General features: G+C 45.3%; 1 protein-coding gene across 1 annotated transcript in view; it reads left to right on the top strand.

Moving 5' to 3' along the window:
* zfpm2a (zinc finger protein, FOG family member 2a) overlaps nt 1-12,400 on the top strand; it is a 505,220-nt gene that overhangs the window by 280,846 nt on the left and 211,974 nt on the right. The window lies entirely within an intron of this gene.

Below are 12,400 nucleotides of genomic sequence, written 5' to 3'. Positions count from 1 at the left end.
ATTTGTTTTTTTGTTGAGATTCATGTTCAAATGCATCGGCAATATTTGCTAGTTATTATATGGAGCTGTTTATATAAAATTATTATAAAGCGATAAATTTTGTGATGACCAATTTCTTATTCAAACAATTCTCCACACAGTGATGTGACAGTGGAGGCCAACTGTTAAGTAATTGTTAAGACTAGAAAATTAGTCAATGTTTGCCGACAACATTCCTTGATCTGATCAATAAACTAGTTGTTAATTTGTTGATGAAAAGAAAATTGAATGGCTCCGTCCCTCTCCTGAATGGCCATGGGGTGAACCTGGAACCTTGCGGGTCTGTGCTGATCAGCACTGTGAAGTGTAGTGCTGATCAGCACAGACCCGCAAGGTTCCAGGTTCACTCCCTTGTTTGTGTTGAGATTTCTGATTGTAGCTGGCATGGTGGTAGGCACACTACCATCCTGAGAAATTCAAGATTGTTTTTTATTGTGTTAAAACTCACTGGGCTCAATTTTAAAACCGAGCCGGGAAGAGGTGGGTGTCAAATTGAGGCCGGGAAACCCATTAGTACAGGTCTCCCGGTCGTCCTTACGATTTTGACGTAAAGACGTCTTCTATTTTTTTTTGTCGGTTTCCCGTCCGACTGACTGGCCTGATTGACAGGCTGGTGTCAGATGGACGGGAGAGCAGCCAGGGAGAGGACATGTTCAGGTAAGTCTTTAGGGGGGGGCATGGGTGGGCACAGGGGCATGGGTGGGCATAGGTTGGCACGGGGTTCATGAGTGATGGGGGATGGTCAGTCATGTCGGGATCGGGAGTCATCGCAGGGGGTCCGCGATTGTTGAGGGGGAGGGTCGGAGGATCGGAGTGGGGGGGGGAGGATTGGAGTCGGGGGGGGGGATCGGAGTCGAGGGTGGGAGGATCGGAGTTGGCGGGGGGGAGGATCAGGGTTGGTTGGGAGGATCAGAGTGGGGGGGAGGATCGGGATCTGGGTCGGGGGATCAGGGTCGGGAGGAGGATTGGGGGAGGGGGAGAGTTGGGGGTCGGGGGGGAGGATTGGGGGGGATCCGCGATCGGGGGTCGGGTGTCCGCGATCATTGGGGGGTCGGTGCAGGTAGGCTTGTTGGGCCTGGGGGAAGCACTCCTGCTCATCCGGGCCCACATGCTGTACCTTTCTAGGCACCCACCTGGTAGTCTCGGGCTTTCTCGCCTCCTTTCATGAGGCGTAAAACAGAAGGCCCGGGAATCCCGGCTCCCCGGGGTTGAAATCGGGAATTTGAGAAAAATGGAGGCCTGAAGCCTCCATTAAAAGTTTTAAGGCCCAACCCACCTCCTGAGAGCGGGTTGGTCACCCAACTCTCGTCCTGCCCCGGTGAAAACCGAAAATGGGGTGGGGGGGTGGTTGGAGGCGGGTCTGAAACGGTGGCAATTTTCAATGCTTCCCCGCCCCCAACCCACCCATTTTTTTGCTTTGAAAATTGAACCCATTGTCTTTAACTTCTATGTTTTAAAGTGAACAATTTAGTGTCGGCCTTTAAGCCATCGCCTTTGTATATTATATTTAGACATGTTCAACTCATTGGCCTAGTAGTGCAGCTGCCATCAGTGGACAAGTTGCAGTACTGTGAAGTCAGCTTGTGCTTTGCAGCTGCAAAGTACTCCCTCACCTGGAAGGGAGGGAAGGAAGAGCTGCCCAGGAGCAGTCCCACCTCAAAGAAATGCATTTCCCGTCAGAACATCATAGAGTACCATTGTGTCCCAAACGGCAGCGTTTGCTGGCAACGACGTGTTGACTAGTGTACAACTGTACAGACAACGCAGGGAAGTGGGGGGGTGTAATTGGACACACTCAGTCAGCATTCTGCCTGGAATGTGTAACTTGATCCAGTCAGTGGAAGTCAGGCTATAGACAGGCAGTACTACATTGAAGCTCTTTATATTCCTGAGTTCAGACATTGCACAGCGCTAACACACCCGACTTTCAGACGAGGCACAGCGCTAACAGTCCTGAGTTCAGACAACACACAGCACTAACACTCCCGAGTTCAGACAAGGCACAGCGCTAACAGTTCTGAGTTCAGACAACGCACATCGCTAACACTCCTGAGTTCAGACAAGACACAGCGCTAACACTCCTGAGTTCAGACAATACTCAGCACTAACAATCGCGACTTCAGACAATGCACAGCGCTAACACTCCCAAGTTCAGACAAGGCACAGCACTAACAATCATGACTTCAGACAAGGCACAGCACTAACAATCGCGAGTTCAGACAAGGCACAGCGCTAACATTCCCAAGTTCAGACAAGGCACAGCACTAACAATCATGACTTCAGACAAGGCACAGCACTAACAATCGCGAGTTCAGACAAGGCACAGCGCTAACATTCCCAAGTTCAGACAAAGCACAGCACTAACAATCGCGACTTCAGACAAGGCACAGCACTAACAATCGCGACTTCAGACAAGGCACAGCGCTAACAATCGCGAGTTCAGACAAGGCACAGCGCTAACACTCCCAAGTTCAGACAAGGCACAGCACTAACAATCGCGAGTTCAGACAAGGCACAGCGCTAACATTCCCAAGTTCAGACAAAGCACAGCACTAACAATCGAGAGTTCAGACAAGGCACAGTGCTAACACTCCCAAGTTCAGACAAGGCACATCGCTAACACTCCCGAGTTCAGACAATGCACATCGCTAACACTCCCGAGTTCAGACAATACACAGTGCTAACATTCCCAAGTTCAGACAATGCACAGTGCTAACACTCCCGAGTTCAGACAATGCACAGTGCTAACACTCCCGAGTTCAGACAATGCACAGTGCTAACACTCCCGAGTTCAGACAATGCACAGTGCTAACACTCCCGAGTTCAGACAATGCACAGTGCTAACACTCCCGAGTTCAGACAATGCACAGTGCTAACACTCCCGAGTTCAGACAATGCACATCGCTAACACTCCCGAGTTCAGACAATGCACAGCGCTAACACTCCCGAGATCAGACAATGCGCAGCGCTAACATTCCCAAGTTCAGACAAAGCACAGCGCTAACATTCCCAAGTTCAGACAAGGCACAGCACTAACAATCGCGAGTTCAGACAAGGCACAGTGCTAACACTCCCAAGTTCAGACAAAGCACAGCGCTAACACTCCCATGTTGAGACAATGCGCAGCGCTAACATTCCCGAGTTCAGACAAGGCACAGTGCTAACATTCCCAAGTTCAGACAATGCGCAGCGCTAACACTCCCGAGTTCAGACAATGCACAGTGCTAACAGTCCCATGTTGAGACAATGCGCAGCACTAACATTCCCGAGATCAGACAATGCACAGTGCTAACACTCCCGAGTTCAGACAATGCACAGTGCTAACATTCCCAAGTTCAGACAATGCACAGCGCTAACACTCCCGAGTTCAGACAATGCACAGTGCTAACATTCCCAAGTTCAGACAATGCGCAGCGCTAACACTCCCGAGTTCAGACAATGCACAGTGCTAACAGTCCCATGTTGAGACAATGCGCAGCGCTAACATTCCCGAGATCAGACAATGCACAGCGCTAACATTCCCGAGATCAGACAATGCACAGCGCTAACAGTCCCAAGTTCAGACAAGGCACAGCACTAACAATCGCGAGTTCAGACAAGGCACAGTGCTAACACTCCCAAGTTCAGACAATGCACAGCGCTAACAGTCCCATGTTGAGACAATGCGCAGCACTAGCATTCCCAAGTTCAGAAATGCACAGCGTTAACATTCCCGAGTTCAGACAATGCACAGTGCTCACACTTCTGAGATCAAACAATGCACAGCGCTAACACCCCCATGTTGAGACAAAGCACAGCGCTAACATTCCCAAGTTCAGACAAGGCACAGCACTAACAATCACGACTTCAGACAAGGCACAGCACTAACAATCGCGAGTTCAGACAGCACACAGCGCTAACACTCCCAAGTTCAGACAGCACACAGTGCCAACATACCCGAGTTCAGACAGCACACTGTGTTCACACTCCAGACTTCAGACTGCACACAGTTCTGAAGGGTGCGCAGGAGCAGGGTCCTGGTGGTGTAAGTACATAAATCTTTGAAGGTGGCAGGACGAGTTCAGAAGGCTGTTAAAAAATCATAAGGGATCCTGGGCTTTATTAATAGAGGCATGGGGGGAATTTTAAACACCAAGAACGGGTGGGTTGGGGGCGGGCAGGCAGTAAAAATAGTTTGTTTTTGGAGCGGGACCGCACCCCGGCTCTAACGTACCCACTTCCGGGGTTTGACCCAAGCGCATTATGATGCACGTGCGCAACAGACACTCGGAAGCCCCGCCTGCACTTAAAGCTGGCGGACCAATACTTAAAGGGACAATGTACCCCATTGCAATAGTTCAGGCACTTAACTTTTTGTGTATTACAAATGTAAAATTAATTTTACCTAACCTATACGGGTTTCTCATCGCTTCTGATTCACGTCAGGTGAAAACAGGCGGGAAGGGCCGGGTCCATGAGGTGAGTGCATTTATTGCACTGCTTGTGGGCCCAGAGGAGCAGGAGTGCTTCATCCAGGCCCAACAAGCTCACCTGTCTGACAGCACCCCCGCGGTCGGTCGACCACCACCCCCCCCCCCCCCCCCCCCCCGTCCCCTGATGGTGGACCCCACTCCGATGCTGGGCCCGCCCTTCCAGTGCTGGAACCCTCTCGATGATGGACTCCCCTCTGATGCTGGACGCCCCCCTGATGGTGGTTCCCCCACCCCCCCCCCCAGATCTTCTCCAAGGCTCATCTGATGTTGTCCTCCCCCCACCCCTCCGATTTCCAGTGCCTCATCCTTTTCCATTCCTCTCTTTGCTCCTCTGCTGCTTCTCCTCTTTGCTGCTACTTTTTAAAATTCTACACAATAACCTGCCTCACACTTCTCTTCACAGTCTCCCTTTACTTATTTTTCTTCTCTCCTCTCTATTTCTGCAGTTTTTCTACCTCTCCCTCCACTCTCTCCCACTGTGTCTCTCTTACAGTAAAACATTACTCCAATCCCAGCATCCTTTCATTACCTGTACTTTCTCCTTTCCTTCTCAAAAATGATTCCACAATTTATAATTTATCCCTGAATTACTTTTAATCCCAGCCACCAGTTTTTAACATTTGTAGTATTTCCAATAAAGATCGATTCACTGGGGTTGCCCCCACAGGTATTGGGCCAAAAGCTCTGGAACTTCAGGCTCCTGAGCTAACCGTTTTTTTCAGATTTCAGATCACACATAGCGACAGTGAAACAAGCTTTAATATTAGTGTTAAAGCTGCTCAGATATTAGGAATAATATAATTACTGTAATATAACAATAAACTACTAAAATACTTACAATATATTTTATATTACACATTCACTTCCCCAGTCTTTTTTTTTCTCATGTTTTTTCTTTAATTTTGCTGTTTAAGCTTGTTGTTTCTAATTGATATAGTCGATTTTAACTTTTCTGTTTTTCTTTTGAATCATTTAAAAATGATTTATTGTCCAAGATAACTCTCTCCCTCCCTCCCCCCTGACCGATTTGCGGCTCCTTTCCCTCCCGACGGGCAGCCAGCCTGTCAATCTGGATGCCTACCGCATGGGAAACCCGAAAGCACAAATACATACCTTTAATTGAATTGCAATCGCAGATTGCGACGCACTCAATTTGCCTCCGGGTTTCCCACTCGAAAATCTACCCAACCGCTCATTTCCCAGTTCCATGCTAAAATCATGCCCATAGAGTACAAAAGCAAGGAAGTTATGATAAACTTTTATAAAACACTGGTTTGGCCGCAGCTGGAGTATTGTGTTCAATTCTGGGCACCATACTTTAGGAAGGTTGTCAAGGCCTTAGAGAGGGTGCAGAAGAGATTTACTAGAATGGCACCAGGGGCAAGGGACTTCAGTTATGTAGAGAGACTGGAGAAGCTGGGGTTGTTCTCCTTAGAACAGAGAAGGTTAATGGGAGATTTGATAGAGGTATTCAAAATCATGAATGGTTTTAATAGAGTAAATAAGGAGAAACTGTTTCCTGTGGCAGAAAGATCGGTAACCAGAGGACAGAGATTTAAGATCATCGGCAAAAGAACCAGAGGCAACATGAGGAAACATATCTTTACACAGCGAGTTGATGTGATCTGGAATGCACTGCCTGAAAGGGTGGTGGAAGCAGACTCAATAGTAACTTTCAAAAGGGAATTGGATAAATACTTGAAGGGAAAACATTTACAGGACTATGGGGAAAGAACAGGGGAATGGGACTAATTGGATAGCTCTTTCAAAGATCCGGCACAGGCAGGATGGGCCAAATGGCCTCCTCCTATGCTGTACCTACTATGATATTATGATATGAAATAATTTCATTTGCCACATGACAGAGTCGTCATTTCATGGTTGTGAAATAAGGTGATTATCACCTAGAAAGTAACAGTTAGCAGTCAGTAACAGTAAACTAGAGTGGTAAGGTGTAGGGTTGAATAGAGAGATAGAAATTTTGCTCAGATATTTTCTCCCATGGCAGGAGGGAAAAGAAGAGGTCAAATCAGCTCCTCGTTCTCTCCCTCTCCCTCTCTGTTTCTCTCTATCTCTCTCATCTTCCAACTGTTGTAAGGATAAAGCCAAACTTGTTTGCATCTTCTCCCTTCCCATAATTGGAGTAAGTTAGAGGTGGCAATCTGGATTTGTTTTCGTTGAGAAACCTGGGTGAAGGGCCTAGGCCCATGAGGTTACCAGCTAAGAGAGAAGAAAAGGTAATTCAGGAAGTGATGAATAGGTGACAACAAGCTTGGATTTTAATTTGAAAACAACTCTGCTAGTTACTAAGACTGAGTCACGAAGGCAACAGGGCTAAGAGGCATAAGACAGCGAGCACTAGGCCATTTCTACAGGTACACTGGAAAGTTGTGGAAATGAGTCTTGATTTCAACTCATTGAGAAAAGCATGTTGGATAGTGTCCACAGGAGGGGAACAATGAGAACAGGAAAAAGGAACTTAAAAATAAGTAAATGCTACATTGATTAAATTCCACTTGGGCTCAGGGTGCAACACATATCAAAAAATGTAACAACAGAACTACCATTGCCTTTTTTGTACTGTAAGTAAAGAACTTGAATAGTTTAAATTTGATAGCAGACAGCAAAAACTGTAAACTGTGGCAGCTTGTAGTAAATAATCCAAATTATTCATTGATAGTCCCACATGATAAGTGGAGTAGAAAATCCTGCACTAAAATTAAAGTGGCCCTTGTCATTACTCCATTAATCAAACTGAGACATTCTGAAAAATGTTTTGTTTTGCATGCAGCCGTCTATTTTCTTGTTAATCTGTGCCTGTGGCAGGGTTTTCTGAAGCAAATGTTGAGCAACGGTATCGGAGCCCATTGTTGTAGCCCCTGTCAGGAGGAGGAAAAGATGATGCAGGCCTGTGTTAGCCTGATAAGAAAAAGAGGATTCAAAATGGCTGCAGCGAGAGAGTGTCTGCGGGTCGAATCCACAGTTTTAGGAAGGAAAGAGAGCATAGGCAGGATAAAAAAATGACGTCACCGAGAAAAGAACCTCACACAATCTGCAAGTTGATAAACTATCAGAGTTGAAAACCCTTCATTCCCAGAATCTCTTTTTCTGTACCGCACAAGACAAAACTCTGTCAGATCATAGCCGATTACAGCTTTGATGGATGAACAACAGAAAATTAAAGTATTTAGAAAAAATGCAGATTTGGCAAGTGTTAGTGTCCCTTATCAGGTCTAAAGTTGATAAAAACCCTGATAAGGTATTAGGGAAAGTAGTCTGGAGTATGTCTAAGCAGAAGTAAATCAATCCTGGTGGTCCTTCACATATAGTGAAGTATATGAGACTATCAACTCCAAACATACTGAAATATCAGACCTCTTCTGCTAAACTAATTGGGAACAAAAAACATTCACTCTTCCTCATTTCTTGCCATTTTCAGCCATGATAAGACCGATAAGATGAAGCATGTATGATTGATTAAATGAGACAGTAACCTTGTGTCAGCCTTTAGCACAGTTTGAGTTGTAGTACTGAAAAACGCCCCAGCTCAGTGTATTGAAGAAGCTGTTTTGTTAGGCTGCTCACAGATGTTCAGTTTGTACAAGTCATAGCTGAATCACAAGAAGTGTGCAAGAGTTGTTTCAATCCCAGGGTTTGAGAAGGGGTCGGACATAAAGCACTGCTGCAAGTTTTGGTCCGTGAGCGAGCCATGGGTTCGTAGGGGTGGCCACGACAGCTCATGCAGACTCATGTTGCTACACCAGGGTTGTTTGTTTCCATTCATCAGAGAAATGTTTTAAATGGTGCTTTTGATAGTTAAAAATTTAAACCTCTTGCAGTCTGCTCAGCAATAGTTCTGGTCAATGTGCAGAAAGGGGTCACTGGTCCGCTCAGAAATATGACAGTCAATGTTTAACGATGAAAATTATGTGCAACTACTTTGCGTTGTACTACGTTGCGTCTGTAATGCTGTAATTTTTTCACAGCCTGTAAATAACTCCCAGATATTTTGGGGGCCAAGTACAAAGTATTCCAATGCCAGAAAATGATGAACATTTCAGCTATGAAACTATTCCTTGGGGTGATTGATGGTCCCCTATGGGTGGAACTTTCCCCATGTGAAGTGCATGGCCCTTCCTTATTTTAAGCATTCATTCTTGTAGCTATCAGTTTCTGTATATGTGTGTGTATGTGAATGTATTTATATTATTAAATATTAACAGTATTATTCCATGCTTTGCTCACACTGGCAGCTCACTATAAAATAGGTACTGAGTCACACTAATCTAAAACTATCAATGTAATCCACATATCTACCATGTAAACACACCTAAGTTAGAGTACTAGTCTAAAATTGCCATTGTAAGCCACATAAGCCGTAAGCGATCCCACAGGCAACGGATCAGGTCAAAGCTCTGCAGCTCTGCCACATCCAGTCTTGAATGGGGGTGGACAATTAAGCACCAATGAGATGAGGAGTTTCCATGAACATCCCCATTCCCAACAATGACGGAGCCCAGCATGTGTGTACAAATGACAAGTTTGCAACCATCTTAAGTCAGAAGTTCCAAGTGGGTGATCCTTCTTGGCCTCCTCCTGTGTCCCCACCATCACAGATGCCAGTCTTCAGCAAATTCGATTCACTCCACATGACATCAAGAAACGGCTGAGTGCACGGGACGCAGCAAAAGTGACTGGCCCTGACAACACCCTGGCTGTAGTGCTGGAGACCTGTGCTCCAGATCTAGACGTGCCTCTAGCCAAGCTGTTCCAGTACAGCTACAACACCAGCATTTACCTGACATTGTGGAAAATTTCCCAGGTATGTCCTTTCCACAAAAGGCAGGACAAATCCAACCTGGCCAATTACCAGGCAATGACCATCTCCAACAAGAGAGAGCCTAACCACTTCCCCCTGACATTCAATGGCGTACCACCACTGAGTCCCCCACCATCAACATCCTGGGGGTCACCATTGACCTGGAACTCAACTGGATCAGCCACATAAATGCCATGGCTAGTAGAGCAGGTCAAAGGTTGGATATTCTGTGGTGAGTGACTCCCCTCCTGACTCCCCAAAGCCTTTCCACCATCTACAAAGCACAAGTCAGGAGTGTGATGGAATACTCTCCACTTGCTTGGATGAATGCAACTGGAACAACACTCAAGAAACTCGACACAATCCAGGTCAAAACAGTCCGCTTGATCAGTACCTCATCCACTAGTCTAAACGTCCATCCCTTCCACCACTGACGTTCTGTGGCTACAGTGTGTACTATCTACAGGGTGCACTGCATTCCGTATAGTGAAGGTGCTCCCATTATGCTGTTAAGCAGGAAGTTCCAGGATTTTGACCCAGCGATGATGAAGGAATGGCAATATATGTCCAGGCCAGGTGTGTGACTTGGAACCAACTTGGAGATAGTGGTGTTCCGATGCACTCTCCAAGGCTTCTTCAGCAGCACCTTCCAAACCTGCGCCCGTCACCACCTAGAAGATCAAATGCAGAAGGTGCATGAGAACACCACCATTTCCATATTCCTCTCCAAGTCACATACCATCCTGCCTTGGACATATATCGCCGATGGGTCAACATCCTGGAACTCTACTTAACAGCAGTCTCGGAGTACCTTCAGCACACGGACTGCAGTGATTCAAGAAGGCGGCCTACCACCACTTTCTGAGGGCAACTAGAGATGAGTAATAAATGCCAGCCTTGCCATTTCCCAAGACTGCTTTTTTTTTAAATGCTCCTTGAAAATTACTTCAAAGATATTTAAACTGCAAATGTACAAATGTACTATAAATTAAGTATACAGCAATGTATGCAACAGTGAGTGGAAGAGAATTTGTGGTTATGCTTCAAACACACCAAGGGGATGAAATTCTTCCCATTGACACTTTTAGTGGAAAAGTCAGTGTGAAAACAAAAGGGATTTCCCATTTTGTACTAATGACATCTTTTACAGTAAAGTTGTCGACAGTCGGAATCTGATCCCTCAGGTTCCTGATCTTGGCTGGTCTGTTAGAGAAGCCACTGAGCAGGAGATTTATGTTTTCCATAGGTATGGAATGAAAATTAAGAAGCCACGTTTGCTCCCATTACTTTAAATAATTGCATTGACCGAGGTATGGGAAGAGATGAACTTCTTGTCATTTTCTTGGGTAAATAAAGTCATATTGACCATAAATGCCAGTGTCTGCTCAGTGCAAACACAACATGTCCTGTTTGAGCCTGCGCTGAGATCAAACCCTATTGCATAGACCACCTGTTTCCACGACCACAACATCACATGCTTCTACCCTTATGTCATCCCCACCATCGCTCAACCCCTTATCTATGCCTTTGTCACCTCCCGCTCAAAGTCTCCTCATTGACCTCCCAAATTCTGTCCTACATAACTATAATTTTTCCAAAACTGTGGCACCCGCACTCTATCCCGCACTGAGGTTTGCCGTGTTATGACCCTTCGCCCTGGCAACCTCCATTGGTTTCCCCTCCACGCTACATTAAATGCAAAATCCTCAACCTCTTTTACAAGTCCCTTCACAGCCTTACCCTCTCTTACATCTGCAACATCCTTCTGCTCACGTAGCAATGGTCTGCTCTTCCAATTCTGACTTCTTTTGCATACTCCTTCTCTCTGTTGCACAGTCAGTCAGAAAACCTTTAGCCATATTGGCTTCACATTCTGGAACACTCTCCGTGAACTCCTTCTCTTTACTACTATTTTCCCTACCTTCAAAAACCTCCACATAACGTATATTTTTGATCTTGCACCTTCCCAATTCTTCTCCTGTTGCTGCTCACCTTCTGTTTTCACCTCTGTCTTGGAACATTTTAATACAATAAAAAGTTTTTTATGATTGCAAATGATTGTTGTTATTGCCTGATGCCTTCAAGTCAACATTATGCGCTGACATTGCTCAACTCTTCCATTATTTATTAATCAAGGTATTCATTAAACTGCACATTCTTGATCCACAAAAACAACCAGAGTATGTTCCTGCTGTGAGCATATTGAATTTTCAATAAATACTGTGACAAATTCCTGTGCATATGTATGCAATTGCACCTTTTTGCGATGACATTTGCTTAATATTTTGGCCAGCTGGTTCAATTCGCAGTCAGGTTCAGATGAACTTTAGTGTTTTGACTCAAACCGATCTAAACCATCTCTGAAATAAAAACAGAAAATGCCGGAAACACTCAGCAGGTCAAGCAGCATCTGTGGAGAGAGAAACAGAGTTAACGTTTCAGGTCGATGACCATTCATCAGAACTATCTCTTGACCGTTTTGGTATCACCATATTGCCATTTATGCTTGACATTTGAGTCTTAGTTCAGGTTTTCCCTTCATCCATGGTGCAAGTACTGTTTTAGGCAATGTAAAATGTGTTCCAATCATGAAATTGCTTGATTTACTGCCAAAGGAAATGTGTTTTTTTTATGGCATGCAAATTAATAGATGGCACAGACACAGAGCAAAAGCTCAGCTTTATCACTGTGTTTGTGTAGGAAAAATGTATGCGCTTTACTCTTCCAAACTAAATGCTTTCTTGTGCCTCTCCAAGTGGCTAGTGATAAAGTGATATTGGGAGAGGCCGATAATAGTCCTTCCCACCTAATGTCTCCAACAGTGATTTTAATTATCAGACTAGGAATGTACAATATCAAAATTCTCTCCACGTAATGTTCCATTTATGGCAAACATCACAGTGATCTTTTCCATCAAACAGATTGCATAGCCGATGCTACAAATTGACGTGAACAGATGCACATACATCTGACAATTTATTCTGTGTTTGGTACCCCCATTTCCATTTTACAAGTTTAGTTATGTTGAGCTTTTAAAAATCTCTGCTTACGAGAAGAGAGACCCACATGA

This window comes from Heptranchias perlo, chromosome 3, assembly GCF_035084215.1.
Source record: "Heptranchias perlo isolate sHepPer1 chromosome 3, sHepPer1.hap1, whole genome shotgun sequence".
NCBI lineage: Eukaryota > Metazoa > Chordata > Chondrichthyes > Hexanchiformes > Hexanchidae > Heptranchias > Heptranchias perlo.
Note: the sequence above shows the minus strand (reverse complement) of the source record. Positions and strands in the feature narration are given on the sequence as shown.